This window comes from Aedes aegypti, chromosome 2, assembly GCF_002204515.2.
Source record: "Aedes aegypti strain LVP_AGWG chromosome 2, AaegL5.0 Primary Assembly, whole genome shotgun sequence".
NCBI lineage: Eukaryota > Metazoa > Arthropoda > Insecta > Diptera > Culicidae > Aedes > Aedes aegypti.
Window position 1 is genome coordinate 320,052,931 of NC_035108.1, and position 19,118 is coordinate 320,072,048.

Below are 19,118 nucleotides of genomic sequence, written 5' to 3' on the forward strand. Positions count from 1 at the left end.
AATCAGGGAGCGGCTAATTTTCGATCCGCTTTTAGTCCATCCACCGCGGTAAGTTCTCCTAAATCACCTGTAGAAGGGAGGCATTCCGAAATTCTCGTTCCAACATTCCGGAACCCTCGTCTGACAAGATATTCCAGCCAGATAAAACAACAACAGAAAAAAAAAAACGAGGACACTGTGCCAAGCGCCTTAGAATTAAGATCATTATCGTTCCGCTTAAAGACGCAAACAAGATTTCGCCTTCTCGGGCACTCCCCCGACTTCTCTTTCTCCGCGAGGAACCGAACCTTGAATGGCGGTGCGCGGATAAGTCGAAGGCGAAGGTTCACCGGTGGCGTTTGGTGGTGACTTTTTGTCGCGTCCTTTTCCCCGGTCCGGCTCCTCCCCGGGGTCCACTATGGGCAAGAAATCGAAATTTCGCGACAAAATTCGCGACGATAATTGAGGTGTACGACTTTTCTATAAAGATATACTTAATCTTGTATTACTTTTTTAGTGCACTATGAGGAAATGCTTTGAATTTTGTCTCAAAATTTTGATTTTCAACCCATAGTGGGGGTCGTAACGCACATCGCACGCGATTGTGCTTATTTAGAGATTCAAAGCGCAATTTTTACGCCGGCCATCAACGAGAATGGTGCGCTCCTACAAGTAGGTACGATGTGGTGGCAAGAGTCAAACCAGAAGTCGTACTTTTTAATCCGCTTAGATCGACTTTGAATTTTTCTCCCCGTTCCCAACCGCCTTCCGCACCGAGCACTGTGTTAATGTTGTGGGTGAGCTTTGCTGTTGAAGTACCTCATCTGCCTCGAAGACGACTTAGTTGCTTTCCGTGCGATGGAGCGCTAGGAGGCTGCATTTAGGTGAGCTGCAGATTACACCAGATTGTCTTGAGTCGCTAGAAATGGGATCTTATCTATCGGCGGAGGGGTGATTACAAAGTTAATTCATTAATTTTTTGCTTTCTTTTGTGAAATGGGAAGCCAAATCGTAGAGGGAATTTCTTTCGAAGGATTTGTAATGGAGGAAGAGGTATTTTAAGACAAGTATGAAGACATGCCGTCTCATTAAAACCAAACTCAATTTGCGATATTGAATTAAAAAAAAAACGAAAAAACATAGAATTTGACGAAGCAACTGATTACTTACAATTGTATGACAGCTTTTGAAGCTTGTACAAATTGTTGGTGGACGACCATCTACATTAACTACTTTACTCGATCAGCCTAAATACCACTGTAGTTTTTCGTAACGGTTATTTCAAAGAATAATTTCATACAGCTTTATGCTCATCGTTCCAAGTCGATCAAATACCGAACTGCGAACGAATCATGAAGAACCCCTTATTCAGTAATGGGTAATTTCACTGGCCCATTTCATCAGCGAACCTAGAAGCCAGCCAAAATGCTGAACCTAGTACGATAATTGTCAATTTTACTGCATCTGCGTCAGTCTGATGTTTGGCGGTAGCCTCACACAGCAGAACATGTCTCCTCGGTTAGCCATTGCCACCACTCTCCAGTAGTATGCGTTTATCGATTTACCAAAAAACCCGAATACCTTCGCCAAATCTACCACCGTCCTCTGCCATTCGGCGTTGAATACCGGAAGTGCATGTCCTTTGCTGCATGCTCTAGTTGTTCACCACGGTCGTCAATTTCTGTGCATATGACAGTGACATCACATCGGACAACGAGCGGTTGTCCCAGTCAGGGCAATGGCACCAACCATAAATCCCACTGAACATGTTGGTGTTCGTGTTTGCGGACCGAAATCACGCCCCATATAGTGACCCTTCCGAAAACGCTGCGGGTGTGTTTATGGAGCGCGCACAATGTAGGCCCTCTATAGGCACCTATTAAACTAAAAAGCAACCTCCGGCCTGGGCTTTGGCAGCAGCAGACGGCGGTGTTTGAACAATTTGAATGAACGGGTCAACAGTAAATAGGGACCGCGGGACCGTTCTTGTCCGAGTCGTCATCCCCAGCTGTGCACAGTGCGAATAAAAAGGCATTTTGCAACATTTTGCTACACCATAGGTACAGTAATGAACTATATATTAGCAACTTTTTTGATTTTCCATACGAAATGGTCAGCTTACAGCTTTGCGAGCTTACATTTTATTGGTTTGAAAATTTGTAACTCAAAAAACGATCAAAATGTAGTGACAAACAGGGCGAATATTGAAGTAGACGGTCAAGCTGTACATCGATCATAGAAGAGGTTAAAAAGACTGTTAGGCTGCTGGGAAGGACGAGATCCCGGTCGAGCTTCTCAAGCACGGAAGTGAGCAGATGTAATAATCGATCCACCAAGTACTTCTGACGGTATGGAAGGACGAAGAAATCACTACCGTTTGGTTGGATATCCTCATACGCCCAATCTGCATAAAAATTGTACTATTACAGAGATAAGTCTTCTGAATTCAGCTTACAAACTGTTACGTATCCTGCTTAACATACTGAGACCGCTCGAGGTGTCCTTCGTCGGTGAATACCAGGCTGGTTTTTGTGAGAGACTTGCATACCATCTGCGTAACGGCAACGGACGATTCAGTGAAAAGAAATGAGCAGTGGCAGATAATGTCTGAACATGGTTTTCCGGCGGAACTAATTTGGCCGATACATGCAATGCTGGATGGTCCGAAATCAAGTGTTCGGATTGCAGATGAGATGTCAACCTCTTTTGTGACGTTAGACGGATTGAAGCAAGAAAACACACTTTTGAATATACTTTTCGAGTGCAATCGAGGATGCTATTAAGGGGATCTGACGGCACTATCAGCACACGGTCGCATATGCTTCTTGGCTTTGTGGACGAAATTGACCTTATTGGGATCGATCGCAGGTCAGTGGAGGAGTACTGTAACAAAATCGACCATGGTGTTATATATCAGCTCTCTTTGATTCCGATTCAATATTTAAAGTATTTTGGCATGAATAAATTTATTGCTTAAATTATATTTTTTTTTTCAAGAAATCTTTTTATTTCATGAATTATTTGATTAATTTTCAACAGATTTGTGTTAATCTTTTTCCAAACACTTTTCAATATTATATTTATAATTTAAGTATAATCAAATTCGTCAAGAAATATTTAAGGATAGTTCCAGAACTTTTGCAAATTTCTTGGAAGCTAGTCAAATAATATTGTGGGACTTGTTCATACTTTTAAAGCGAATTCCTAAAGGTGGACATTCATTCCTTCTATATCTACTTTTTATTGAGCCATTCCACGAAAACCCGATCTAGTGGGTCACCGAATTCCTTGCAAATTTGCTATTTTGTTCCTTACCCGAAATAAGGATACACGTGTTTTTGGATTTTTTGATTAAGGTGACCATTTCCAAAATAAGGTGTCCAGAAAAATCGTGATTTTGCAAAATTTTTATTTGTTTTTTAATTATAGCTTTTGGACCGCTTGACCGATTTTCAATCTTCTCGGACGGAATGAAAGCTAAAGATTTAGACTTTTGAAGAAAAATAATAAATTTCATAAAACTTATTTTTTTTACCTAAAAAAAAAACAAAAATTTCAGTTTTTTCATGTTTTGAAGGCTTTGGGACAAAAGGGGCTATTGATGTTCTCAGAAAATTTAACGCTTACTGCTAAATTTTCAGTCATTTTTCATCATTTATAAAAAACTTAAAAAAAAATTTCTTTACACGAAAATATATAAAAATTTCCTAAACAAGTAGAAATTTTTATATATTTTCATGTAAATTATTTTTTTCACATTTTTATATGTATTCTAAAAGGTTGAAATCTTAAGTTTTCATTCCATAAAAAAAAGTGAAAATCGCTTGAGCTGTTCAAAAGATATGAGTTTTTTTTTAAATAAAATATCTAATGCGCTGAAACCTACAGTGTGTGCCGATAAAATATGACTGATTTTTTTATTTTCAAAAAAATATATCTCATAAATTTAAAAAATTTACATCGCTGAATATTTGACAGTAAACGTAAAATCTTCTAAACTTTCAAGAAAAAAAATGAGAGCAACAATAGTCCCTTTTGTCCCAAGGTCTTCAAAACACGAAAAAACTGAAATTTTTGATTTTTTTTTTCATGTAAATACCAATTTTTGGGAAGTTTCATATTTCAAATTATTTAGATTTCATTTCGTCCAAGAATATTAAAAATCGGTCAAGCGGTTCAAAAGTTATATTTTTTTAGAAAATAAAAATTTTGCGAAATCGCGATTTTTCTGCTCACCCTATTTCGGAAATGGTCACCCTAATCAAAGAATCCAAAAACACGTGTATTTTTCTTTCGGATAAGGAACAAAAAAGCAAATTTTCACGGCATTCGATGAACCACTAGATCGGGTTTTCATGGAATGGCTGTATTTGAGGAATCTATGACATTTGGTCGAATGACATTTAGTCGAATTACGTTTGGCCGAAAGTACATTTGGTCGAATGGACATTTCGTCGAATTGACATTTGGTCGAAAAGGTTTAGTTGCAACAAAAAGTACATGGTATTTGGTAGAACCGTCATTTCGGGTAAAAGATAGTGGTCGAATCTAAATCGTATGTAAACAATGTTTCACGTTCAGTCTGACTATAGTTGAGAGTATATTTTTTTCGCTAATACAAGGGAGATTGAATAATTGAAAATGTATCAGTCATTATACTAACAATCTCTATGCGATTAGCAAAATTTGGTTATTCAATTTGATGGACGCTTTCCTAACATATTGATCAACCTCTTGCGTTTCTAATGTTTCATGCTGCTTTTTTGTTCAGGCATGTTCTGCAATTCGAGATAAGTTGATCTTAAATGGAAGCAAGCCAACTTTTGTCTCCTCAGTTAGCTCGTCTTCCCTTACCAGATGCATAGAATCAGCACAATTTTCATTTTTAATAATTCAAAGCTTTTACTGCAAACTATGTTATTCACCCGAGGTCACCAAAGCCATATATTTGCTTGAGAAATTTTATTAAGCTGGAAGTAACAATAAGCCAATTAGTCATTAGTAGATTTACCGACACCTAACATTCACTTCGTCATAAAGGTTTTCCTTAGAGCAAATTTAACCTGCCGTTTTAATTATGATTTCCGCATTCACAAATCTTACCTACTTCCGTAAGCTGTAAGACCCGGAATTCAAAGAAAGATACCGAGCACTCTCTCCGAATTCTTCCATCAGATGAAAATTAGCAGTTCATTACGAAGAACAATGACATTTCAAAAGAATGATAAATAATTAAAGCATTATGTTCACAGCGTTGAGTAGTAATAAAAACTTGTTGAGCAGTTTTTCAAAGAATAATGATATTTTGAAAGAATAATAAATTCACTAGAGCTAAATATTTCGGCCAATGCATAAAAAAACTATTTCTAAAATTTTCATTCAATCATATATCTTGTAATTTGAAAATAAGACTATATAAAATATCCCATTATTTATTCAACAACGGTAATGATTCAAATTACTTAAAATAAAACATTATTTCACCAACTTTGCAAAACTTAGACAACAATAATTAATTTCACCAAGTGATATTTTATTAAACCATTTTAAAATAAGCTTTCAACTCAATTTCCGTTCAACTAAACGCCATTCCAGCAAAAAAATAGTTCCAAAGCAATTCGACCAAATGTCCTTTCGACCAAATGTACTTTCGACCAAATATACTTTCGACCAAATGTCATTCGACCAAACGTCATTCGACTAAATGTCATTCGACGAAATGTCCTAAAGCCGTATTTGAGAAATGATTCCGGAAAATGTTCCCGGATTTATCTGAAAAATGTTACTTAATCCTTCAAAAGTTCAGTGTTGCTCCACAAATTCTCAAAAAAAAAAAAATTCTGTCAAATTTAATACCGAGATATTTCGCTCAAAGTTCTATTAGAAATCCTTCGACGAATTTCTTTAAATAGTTTTCCCAAAAGTATTATAAATTCTTCCGCGAAGTTTATCAAATGTCCTTAAGAAATATTTCCAAAATACTTCACAAATTGCATCAAAAATTCTTCTAAGTTGTTTTTAGAAAACATTTCCGAGAGAGTTTTGAAGGAATGCGAGATGTTGCTTCTTGATTTTAGATAAATAAAAAAAATCAGTCCTGCAGCGAAAAGCTCAAAAGCAAAGTTGGGAAAACTGTTGACGAACTCTCTGAAGAATTCTGACTTGGTGAATTTTAAGACATTTTTAGTGAGGCTCATAGAATATTTTGTACTATTTTTTCGAAAAATCCTTAAAAATTGCTGAAAATCTTTAGCTAATTATTATTGAATACAGGAGAATACTTTTAACTAACAATTGGAATTTATATGTAATAAGTACCTAGAGGACTTTCCAGGAGAAATGATTGAAAGAATTTCTAAGGCATTTTCTGGTTTAATTCTTCAAGAGATTTTTAAGCAATTGGACAGAGATTTTCGTGTACAACATTACTTAGAATGAAATCCTAGCTACGCAAGAATCACGAGTTATTTGAAGTGTAAAAAAAGCGAATATTATTAAACGAACGATGCGAATGTTATTAAGCTTTCCCGGGAAGCTCACGAGATTGATAAGAGCGACGATGGAAGGTGTGCAAAATTGTGTGAAGGTTTCAAGCGAACACTCCGCCGGGGACTACGACAAGGTGATGGACTTTCGTGCCTGTTGTTCAATATTGCGCTAGAAGGTGTAATGCGGAGAGCCGGGCTCAACAGCCGGGGTACGATTTTTAAGAGATCCGGACAATTTGTTTGCTTCGCGGATGATATGGACATTGTCGGCCGAACATTTGAAAAGGTGGCAGACCTGTACACCCGCCTGAAACGCAAGGCAGTGAAGGTTAGACCTTGGATCCATGCTGACAATAACGTTAGCCGTGAAATACGGAGGCGCATCATCAGTGGAAGTCCTGCCTACTATGGCCTCCAGAAGAAGTTGCGGTCAAAAAACATTCACGCCCGCACCAAATGTACCATGTAAAAAACGCTCATAAGGCCGGTAGTCCTCTACGGACATGAAACGTGGATGATGCTGGACGAGGACCTGCAAGCACTTGGAGTCTTCGAACGTCGGGTGCTTAGGACGATCTTCGGTGGTGTGCAGGAAAACTGTGTGTGGCGGCGAAGGATAAATCACGAGCTCGCCCAACTCTACGGCAAACCCAGTATCCAGAAGGTGGCCAAAGCTGGAAGGAACGATGGGCAGGGCATGTTGGAAGAATGCCGGACAGCAACCCTGCAAAGATGGTGTTCGCTTCGGATCCGGTTGGTACATCAAGGCGTGGAGCGCAGCGAGCTAGGTGGGCGGATCAAGTGCGTATCGATTTGGCGAGCGTGGGGCAGAACCGAGGATGGAGAGATGCGGCCACGAACCTAGTTTTGTGGCGTGAGATTATTGATTCAGTGTTATCTGTCTAGATGTTAACTAAATTAGTAAATTATCAAACGTCTTAAATACAGCAGAATTCAGTAAGCTGATCACATCGAAAATAACATTCAGCAGGGAACCAAGTAGATGTCGACGACTTCGTAGAAGACTACGAATACGCTGGCTGTACGCAGTGGAAGAGGACCTGGCGACCCTTAACATTCGGACCAACTGGAGAAGTATCGCCCAAGATGCTTGAAGATGTAGTTTTACAATACGCCCGCCAATGGCGTGATGCTATAGCCATCAAGATATCAAATTAGGTAACTCAAAAATGGTGCATGTGATTAAAATTGTGTCTTTGAAGAAGTCTCAGTTAACATCAAGCACTATTTGAAAAAAAAAACACTGAGAGAAATAATCACACTGATTTTCACGATTTTTTTAAATATTGATGACTTGCAAAACAGGTCCAAATAGCTGATTGTTAATATATTCGTTATCAAAATCAGCTTCATTCTAGTGTAGGTATTTCATGTTTAAAATAAATTGTTGCTAACTTTTCGTCAAAAATTTCTCCTTAATTAAAAAGCTATTACTTTTGATCTCGTGAATAGAAAAAATACTCCCAAATCGACCATTTTGTAAAGAAAAATCAAAAAGTTGCAATTTTATTGTTCAATACTGTACATATCTATCGACTGTATCGGCACCTTATGATTCGTATGCAGAGAGGTGGGTGAAGTGCACAACGTGTTCACTCACCAGAGCAATGTTAGCGCGGATTAAGGTCTGAAATGAAATCAACAATGTTTTGGTCACTTGACCGGGTCGGTTGTGTCGCTGACCGTGGGCGTTGCTCCCGTTGATTGAGACACAAAAGTTGGACAGGTCACAGCACTATGCGCCATTCAGTTCTGGAATCAGTGCTGTTAGAACGAAGTGATGATTCGCAGTTCCTACTATGTTGCTACAAAGCTGAACAAAATGGGACCCGAGACATGATTGATTATGATTACCCGCTGCGAGGAATTGAATGTACCCATTTGAGATAGATAAAATCACATCAGTTCCCGCGCGAAAATCACCAACGAGATTTGACATGGCATGGCTCATCTGCGTGGGTTTCCATGAGTGAGAGAGCGAGATCATTTACGAATGAGCCAAGTGATTAAAATCCCATTTCGCGACCCATTAACCCCGAAACGAGTCTCGGGGGAGCGTGTGTTGTTTCCCACGGACCTTTTGGCAGCATAAATCGCGTAATCAACTTGCGGCATCGAGTTCTCGTGAATTGGAATTGCCTCTGGTCTGGTCGAGCGTAAAGGGAGAACCAGCCCGAGAAGCAAAATTCGTTCTGCCATTCACTGATGGGTCAGTTTGATTGGGCTTAAGGCTGGGTGTATAAACAAGAAAGTTTAATTCGATAGGTAATGTGATTTTCTCAAATGTGGTGTTTTTCTTTTTGGAACTTTTTTGATTTTGGATAACGAGTTCGTATGTGAATTCTTGTAATGAGTGCTTTCTTTCTTTATTATTTTATTCTATTTCTTCTTTGTCTTTTTAATTTTTGTTTCTTTGCTTTTTCTTCTTCTTCTACCACATACCATATCTTCCTATACATTACCTACTTTATATCCTCCGCTCTCCAGCAACTTGTATGCAAGGTAGCTTAAATGCAAGCATTGTCATTGTTTATATTTCCATTCGTAACATAAACCACTGTGACCAGTATCTTGTAGTATATCGTTTCTTTGGTTAGTGCATGCCGTGTTACTTTGTCAATATTGAAAACTGATAAAGTATTCGGTTTTCTTACAGATGTCATTCCTTTCATGATTCTTGTGATTTAGTCATTAGAAAAACTGAATAAACTTAAGGCCGCACGGGACGTCATCATAATCACCCTATCCATTTCAAGAAGCAAATCTCAAGAACCACTCCATATATCGATGCAAAAATGTATCACTATGATTCTATATATGTAGTGCACAACCCGATAAATTTTCAGCTTCATCGGTTCACTAGAACTCGAGATTTGCTTCCACAAAGTTTTGATGATTATTGTTAGAGTGAGACGAAAGATAGGGAAAATAACACGATCTCCCGTGTCCCCTTAACCAGTGCTGGGATTGGTCATAGTAGTAGGCTTGAGTTTTTGCGAAAATCACGTGGCTGTCCTAATACAGTAGTTCAAAATTGTGAATCTCATCAAGTAGTCTATGTTGGGTACATGAATTTTCTAAATCAGGAGTGTCATTGAAGGCTGCAAATGCGGGAAAAGCAACGGGAAATAGAACATATTTCTACAGTAGTTTTGGGTTGCCCTTAGCAACGGGTGTTTTGCTATGTTCAAGGCATTTTGCCTACAGCAGCGACACGCGTGAGTTTCACTGGCTCCGGTGACTGTGATTTGCTACGCTTGCCTACTGTAGTGTGAATCTCAGAACTTTTCCGAACTCTGAATTTAACAAAAAACAAAATCAATCGTTTTACCGTCAGGCATCCTTGATTTCTCGATCAGCTTTGACAAAGACCTAGACACAGTGACAATGTCAGAAGTTACCCATAGTAACTTGATTTCTCTAACAACAATCCTCATTCAAAGTTTGCGCTACAAGACTAGCAAACATTCGACAGAGTAAATTTAAATAATCCCACAGCAAACGGCATTTATCTGCTAAAATTGTTATCATCTCCGACAGCGAGTGCCAATTCCAGGTCATCGGAGGTTGTATCACTTGGACTTTATTATCTTAATTTCCTCATTAGCTTTAACTGCAATTAAACTGCAATGCAGCCATTCGTGTGCACACTGCTGATAATGTATACCTCAATGAACTCGGAACGAAATGATGCCAATAAACGAGGTCCAGTTGTAGAAGACCATGACTGTGTAGGCGGCAATCGTCCTACTTTCGCTCGAAATGCAGATAAACCACCTCTCTAATACGTATTCGTGGAGTCGCGCCAATTGTGTTTTGTTTCACCGCCCCATTTTCACCGGTTTTAAAGCACACCGCCTTCGCTTCAATAAATTACTTTACATTTGCGTCAAATCCCTAGTTGTGGCGCGGTGTGTCTCCCGGGGGCTAAACTTTTGCTTGTCCAAGGCGCACAACCTTCGCCATTAGCGAGTCAAAAATCGACCATTTCCATCTCAATCAACCATCAATCACGGGCCGCGTCGTTGTCGCCGTAGTCCTCGGTCGTCAAATTCGCGCTATTCGCGCAGTCACATCAGGTTCAACCGTAGGCTTACTGAATTGGCCATTCAGCTGGGCTAAACCGCCCACGCACCAGCCGCGTAGCGCTTCTGATAATTCAATTTAACGACCGTGTCCCCCACTCATCAAAGACGGCAAAACGGCAAACTTCTTGGCCAGGTTCATTCCTGGGAAACCACAGAAGCGGCAGCAGCAGCGGCACCTACAACAAGCGAGACCGCCACCATCATCGTGCGCTCCATTTAACAACCGAATGGACAAATTGAAAACATAATAAAAAGTAAGCACCCCAAATATAATGAGTGCCGCCGCGGCCCGGTCGCCTCTGACTGGTGTGGCGTGGTGGTTTCCTTTCATGTCTTGTTGGTTGAAAGATTTTTTTCTGTTTGCGATTCTTCAAGCGTGTTGTTTGACAGTCGGTGGCGGCCGACGACGACGACAAGTTTGCAAGACATTTGCTTGAGGTAAATATCTGATTTTTATAATGACTGTCGGTGCAGTTTGGTGGTCGAATTGTCATTACGACGCTGTTCGAGCTGATAGTCTGATTTTAATATGTGCTACAAATGCACTATGGGCCAGGGACGCAATCTGGCGGGACAAAATTAATAAATCGGTAACGAAGCTTTTCTGGTATTTGGTGTCTTCGGCAAAGTTTTTTGTAACAACGAGGACCATCTACTGCCATAAACGGATAGTTCGTAAATCGTCCGCATAGGTGGCGCCACAATCTAGCTTTTTACTATGACGTTCTAGAGACTAGAGAGCGTGTTCGGCAAAGTTGTTCATTTTGATAAAATAAACTACTCTCTCGAAGACGTCAAAATTCCACAGCCTACTGCTTTCGAGTTATTGGTAAAATTAGAGAAAATTAGTGAAAAAACGATTTTTTTCATCGAATTTGACTTTTTTTCCTAAGAACCATGGCATATAATATCTTTTGCTGATAAATATATAACAAACGCAAGCTCTGGTGGAAAATTTTTAATAATACGACGCATAAAACTAAAGAAATTATGAAAAACCTTGAAAAATAGAGCAATTTTTGAATCTTAATTTCTCCAAAAGCGCAAAAAATCGCAAGCTCAAATTTTCAGGCAACTTAAAGCAACACTTGATGAAACGGATGTCCAAATTCCAGAAAAGTATATTTTGGTGTTTTTGAGATATTTCATTTTTTTACAATGATTATATTACTCCAGTACAGTTAATTTTCATGAGGAATCGGAACGGACAATCGACTTTAAGAAATAACGAGTCGTAGAACAAAAACTTTCGGAAAACTGTTTAAAAAAGCCATCATACAAGCCATGAAATTCAGTTTAAGAGCAATTCCTTGAGTTGATATCGAGTAATGTAGGTGAAAGTGTAGATTAAAACTGGGTACATATTTGTGTTTCTTCAATAATTCAAATGATATAGTTTGCCATGAAAAACTTGATCATGTGTCAGTTAATTGTTGTCATCATGGTTCGAGGTGAGCAATTTTTTTGTGAATGTGTTACTTTTAACACGGGAAATCAAATTTGAAAGCATGTTCATGTCGATATATCTAAATACTAAAATTTCAGAGCACACGAACTCTTGTTCGGAGCTTGTAGATTTGTTTTAAAGCGGAAAGAGCGTTGATCCTTGGATGTTTCGGAACAGAGGATACAGATCAAAGGTATCAATTTGGAGATTCCTTCGATTTTGAGAACTGTTAGGTTGTTTAACCTCAAATATGTGTTTAATCACCGGATTTACTTAAATTTTGAGCTTCCGGAAAACGTTGGTAATTCAAGATGAAATCAAAAGCCAGCTTGTACTGTGAGCAGTTATAATAATTTCATGAAATAATAAAATATAATTTTCCGCTAATTTTAAAATACACTTAAATATTTGCCACGAAAATATTAATCGCGTAAAGAAAAAAAAAACCGTAAAAAAAATAAAAAATCTCAAAAACACCAAAATATACCTCTCTGAAATTTTGACATCCGTTTTATCAAGTGTTGCTCTATGTTGCCTGAAAATTTGAGCTTGCGATTTTTTGCGCTTTTGGAGATATCAAGGTTCAAAAATTGCTCTATTTTTCAAGGTTTTTCATAATTTCTTAAGTTTTATGCGTCGTATTATTATTTTTTTCCCACCAGAGCTTGCGTTTGTTATATATTTATCAGCAAAAAATATTATATGCCATGGTTCTTGGGAAAAAAGTCAAATTCGGTGAAAAAAATCGTTTTTTCACTAATTTTCTCTAATTTTCCAATAACTTGAAAACAGTAGGCTGTGGAATTTTGACGTCTTCGAGAGAGTTGTATATTTCATCAAAATGAACAACTTTGCCGAACACGCCAATTCTCTAGAACGTCACAGTAAAAAGTTAGATTGTGGCGCCACCTATGCGGACGATTTATGAACTATCCATTTATGGCAGTAGATGTTCCTCGTTGTTACAAAAAACTTTGCCGAAGACACCAAATACCGGAAACGCTTCGTTACCGAGTTATTAATTTTGTCCCGCCAGATTGCGTCCCTGGCCCATAGTGAAATGGTTTATATGACATATGACAGGTGTTTTCACAAGTGGTACATATGTTCTGCGCATGTCGTTGGGGCATTTATATTAAACCTAATACAATTATTCTTATTGAGCAAAGCTCTCCGAATTCGATTTTAAGTTATCCATGTGTTTTATCAGTTTTACCATATACCATGCTGTCTCAAATTACGATCAGCGTTGTTCTTCTGAATACGAAACACTTCAAATAAAACAATAATTATAATTAATAACCTAATAAAATAAATTGACACTTATATTGAGCTGTTCGGTAATCCAATCCGCATGGTTATTAAATTAATTATTTCATTACGCGTGGTAAAGATGGACAAATTATGGGTGAAATTATGAAAAAAAATCCACGTGCTCGGCTGGGATTTGAACCCAGGACTCTTGTATGTTAGACGAGCGCTTTACCAACTAAGCTACCGAGCCACTTGGTGACCCAATAACTGAGTTGGTTACAAGTTTAGAATTCAAATCCCTACACTCCACGCAGACTCCTTTCATAACCCATATCCATCCATCTCATGTTCCTACACACGCGGAAGGAGCGAGTGCGATTTATTTAGTGTTGAAACTGTTTGGCTATCAACGTGTCGTTCTCACTCAAGTGACAACATGACTACTACAGAGAGGCAGTAACACTCTAATATAAATTGACGCTTATATTGAGCTGTTCGGTAATCCAATCCGCATGGTTATTAAATTAATTAACTCATTACGCGTGGTAAAGATGGACAAATTATGGGTGAAATTATGAAAAAAATCCACGTGTTCGGCTGGGATGTGGGGATTTGAATTCTAAACTGGTAGGTCTGTAGGGATTTGAATTCTAAACTTGTAACCAACTCAGTTATTGGGTCACCAAGTGGCTCGGTAGCTTAGTTGGTAAAGCGCTCGTCTAGCATACAAGAGTCCTGGGTTCAAATCCCAGCCGAGCGCGTGGATTTTTTTCATAATTTCACCCATAATTTGTCCATCTTTACCACGCGTAATGAGGTTATTAATTTAACCTAATAAATGTTGAATGTTCATATTATGTGTCAGGTAACTATTTAGTAATTGAAGAACAATCGCTATAATTAACCCCTCTACCGGCAGCTTCATTTTTTACCGCTTAAAAAAGATTCAAATCGCGATAACTTTTTTGATTCTTGATATTTTTGCCCCATTCTTTTACAAGTTCTCAAAAAACTCTTTTAGTTTTCGAATATTTGTCGATATTGATAATTGGTCATCTGGATGCAGAGATACTCCAAAATTCCTTGGGGGACCGACACGTAGCCATAACCTACGTAAATATCTCAGGCTACAAAATTTTTATCGTGTTCGTATATTCACTCTTCGAAATGATACATTGATGCGAGTGTGTTGTGAAAAAATGAAGCAATTTGGTCCAGCCGTCTTTGAGTAATGAGCATTTATGTTTCTGATACCACCCTGGACAAATAAAGATCTTGAAAACTTTAAAAAACCTTATATAGTTTTTTTCGGTTTTCTCCAAGAATACTGAACCGATTTGCATGATTTTTGTTAACGAAATTTTTAGCCCTGGGCTACCCAGACAACCAGAAGTCGCATAGCAGTATACGACGAAAGTCATTTATTTGTACAAACTGCATCACTTCCGCACTAAATGGTGAGTGAAATCGTTTGATCGATGAGTTTCCTCGCATAAAACGCTATTTTATGAGTTCATATGTACATTTCGTTTCATTCCGCATAGTTTTACTAAGTAAGTCGGATCAATCCGTAGCAGCTGTCAAATAAACTTTGTTATCATAAATAAAGTCGCATAAGAGTATAGACCAATTCGCAAGAAAATCTACACACTCGCATTGCATGTTATGTTTCATCATATAAAATATGTACGTAAATCGCCTCCACTTTTGTACGCATAAGGCCTTTTCGTGACATCTTATACGTGAAACTTTGCACATATAAGCATCGCATAAAGCAAAAGGTGATTTGGTTATACGTGCATTTTGGTTGTCTGGGTAGTTCATCTCGGGACCAACGGCTGTACTTCCCTTCCGAAGGAAGTCGTCACTATAACTTTATTATCATAAGTGACTATCTCGGAAATGGGATTCGGTCCCAGGTCCTCGGTGAGAGGCGTGTGTTCTAACCACTACACCAGCTCCGTCCCCCACATTGATTTTTGAAAATCATCTTTATACGGATTCAAAGAAGCAAACTATTTTTCCAAAAAGTGACAGTTGAAATCTAAGTTCAATGCCATTCAATGCACATTTATATTTTATTTTCGAAATGTCACATTATTGCATTTCGTCCACTTTCATAATTGACCACTTTCTTTGTGACCACCGTATTTGATAACGAGCCTTTATCATTTGACACAAATACCATAAATTTTGTTGAAATCGCTTGGTAGGATAAAATTGATTGCAGTGATACATGATTTTATTCCATTCCTCTCAAATAGATATGGACGACTCATCGCTAATCATTCAAAAGAGTCCACCCGCAAAACCGAGTGAACGAATCACGATTCTTTTTATAAGAGTTATGATTCATGAGCCACCGATTTTTTTGGAAGCATGCTCATAAATTTAACAGAAATAACTTTTTTGTAATTCCGTTGCAAATCAATCATCTTTTCATTGAGAAGTTGATCGACATAACGGGCTACTTTTCCTACCGAAAGAAACAGTGTTGAAAAGTGCTACTTCTCAGCACAGATTCTTTCTGAAAAGTACCACTTTTCAGTTCTGTTTTGGTAGGCGTCAACTCTGCTTACTCTGCGCGGCGTGTGAGTCGAGACGTTCTCATCTCGGATGACGTGAGGCGACTAATGTTAATCAAATGGGAGCGAGCCGACACCTCACCGACTCGTCTAGCCTTACATGCCACACAGAATAAGTACAGAATAAGGTGAGGATTGTTAGTCTCCTATAGCGAGGTGACAATTTTCAACTCGTGTGAAGTGACTTTCCACTTGGTTTACACGGCGAGTCACTTCACTCGAGTTGAGAATTGTCACCTCGCTATAGGAGACCAACAATTCTCACCTCACGCCAGTCGTAGAATCAACCCATCTATATCCGTTCCTGGACCTGCGATCTGGTTCCGACACAGGCTGGTGATTCTGATGTGAGATCGGATCGTCCAGCATTTGTAGTCTGCTACTGTTTGTGCTGCCTTACCTGTTCTTCCCTCCAATAGGGAATATAGATCAGCATGATACCGATAGAAAGTAAGAAATGTTGTGACAGCTTGTTGTTGTTAAGCAACAGAATTGATTTACACGGTATTTGGCAATTCTAAGATGAAGAGAAAGCCCTCCTCTATCTCCAGTGGTGATAGTTTTTAGCTTGATCCATTCATTTGCAACACAACGAGCTACACACTTGGTTACCAATGGCTTTTAGGGCGAGATCCCAAGTTATGCGAGAAATAGTCAAAGTTTTTATATCACTACACATCTACATACTTATTTTTTTTAACTTTTAAAATAAAGATCGATCAAAAGAGTTGATTCACTTTTGTGAGTGCGTCATCTACGATTCACTCTCATGATTGGACCGTTTTGCCCATCTCTACTCTCAAATGCAGTACAAATATCAGTGATAGCCAGGCTTCTTTCTTGCTCTTAGCTTAGTCTCTTTCTTCACTTTCTAATGATCAACTAGAAAAGAGAAGCAATGTTACCCACACACAAGCTGAGCGTACGTTCTCTGCGGGATGAGGAGTTTACACGTTTGAGTTTGCTTATTTTCATTATCACTGTTGTAAAGATTTAGTTTTGACAAACCCAGTGCTTCACAAAGTAAGAGATTTTTTTCCCGATTGTACCCCGTTTGGCATAAAGTCGTTTGGCATAAAGCCGTTTGGCATAAAGTCGTTTGGCATAATGGTCATTTGGCATAATGGCCGTTTGGCATAATCATTGACTTTTAATGAATATCGGCATTTTTGAAGCTTTTACCGAAATCAACACCACCGAGCCCATAGCAAACATTTTTGGTAAGTTCTCAACAAGCGTGGTGTTCGTTTAGAAATTTTCCAAGCTATGAATGTCAAAAATCGTTGTGACATTGGATAGCATAACTAAATAAACTCGTGACGGTCTGGTGAAAGATCTGTTCGGAATATTATTTTTTTCTACATCCCAGAACATAGAGTATCTTTGAGCTTGTTGCGATATACATATTTCAATATAGTAAATTGGCAAAGGAAGTTCACAGTAATTCATGAAGTGAAGGATCATTATATATTTCACTGCAGATCAAACTCTGTCCCAGTTTGGACGTAACACTTGATGAAAATTGCTTAATAAAAGAATGGAAAATTTATTTGCAAAATATAAAAGTTCCAAAGATCTATTACTGCAGCATAATGAAAAAATAGCCTATATATGAGGGCAAATTATTTTTCGTTTAAAATGTTTAAGGCTCTAACGCAAAAAAATCTTATCACAACATAACTCCCATGAACAACACATTTCTAAAAGAAAACATTTGTGGCAAAACTTTTCAACCATTCAATATAAATTTATTAATTTTTGAAGTGTACATAAAAAACATCGTCTTTTATCGAAAGAAGGGGAAAATTGTGATTGAGATGATATTGTTCCAGTATATTTCGAAAAGATATCATGCGCTTGCAAAAAAAAAAAAGTTGAATATTGGCAGGTTACATAGAAATTAGCACGTCTTGCAAAAAATGGTAGCATAAATATAAAAATGGTTAACATTTAGCTTTACTAAATACTAAAATTTAAAACAATATAAATATAAAGAACAACCTATTTTTAAAAGAAGGAATAAATTATGATTAAATCAATAGAAGATTGGACGACAAAAATTATTGCGGCATGATAAAAGGAAAAGACATCAACAAATGCGTTCAGGAACATCAAAGTGTTTATGCTACTTTTCCCCGAATGTGGTTTCTCCAAATGTCGGTTCCCGGAATGCCTGTTCATCAAATGGACCTTTTCCCTGAATGCCATTTCCCAGAATGAGCGATTTCCCTAAAAAGTGGTGCAGTTTAAACAGGTGCTATAATAATCTTCAGTGGCTGGATAGTGAAGCAATCAAAAGCAGGAGGTATTCTGTCATTCTCGGATATACACATGTTGGCAAAAATGCTGAGGACGGTAAAACTCGAACGAACCGCCAATTAAATAAAGAAGGGTGCATATTAGATGGCCAGTTCGCTAAAAACTATTCGGGAAACAGGATATTCGGGGAACTGGCGTTCGGGGAAACGACATTCGGGAAACCGACATTCGGGGAAAAGTAGCACAACCCATCGAAGTAACTGCAGTAAACGATGTCTCCATTCGCTGATAACTTGAGCACATCAACGTTATCGAATGCCACCCTCTTGTATTTGGAAACAATAAAAAATTTAAAAAAATATAGCTCCAAAGAACAGTCTTTGTATAAAAGAAGGTGATTTTTTTTAATTTAATATCAACGGTTTTTATACCTATAATTATAGTTTCACCATATTTAGAAAAAAAAAACAAGAACGTTTGAAAGAAGGGTGAATTTGTGCTATCAAAATCTATAGTGCAAAAATTTATGCTAATAGCGAAACTTAATAGAAGAATTAGTATTTGAAAGAAGAGTAATTTCTGGGTATAAAATAAAATATTATTGACAATAACTTTCCTAATATGCTTTAGTTTAATCAAGAGCATATGATTGTTGAATAAAGTATCATTTTGTATCATGACTGCAAAAACAAGCGTGATATCATTAGAAAGATTCGATAGAAACGTAAAAATGAATGTCATCTTAAGAAATTCTTGATTTCAGACTCATTATGCCAAACGACTTTTATGCCAAACGACCATTATGCCAAACGACTTTATGCCAAATGACCATTATGCCAAACGACTTTATGCCAAACGGCTTTATGCCAAACGACTTTATGCCAAATGACCTACCACCTTTTTTCCCCTTTCTCAGTTTGGGGAGAGCACTTTTCTACGCACAATAGGGGAGCACAATTTGGGGAGAGCACACAATAGGTAAACGTTCGCCTCGTTG

General features: G+C 38.0%; 1 protein-coding gene and 1 non-coding gene across 2 annotated transcripts in view; one reads left to right on the forward strand and one right to left on the reverse strand.

Moving 5' to 3' along the window:
* LOC5570957 (netrin receptor unc-5) overlaps nt 1-19,118 on the forward strand; it is a 507,697-nt gene that overhangs the window by 228,476 nt on the left and 260,103 nt on the right. The gene's annotated exons all lie outside the window — the stretch shown is intronic.
* Trnav-aac lies at nt 13,456-13,527 on the reverse strand. The gene has a single exon. It is a non-coding gene; the product is annotated as a tRNA-Val (tRNA).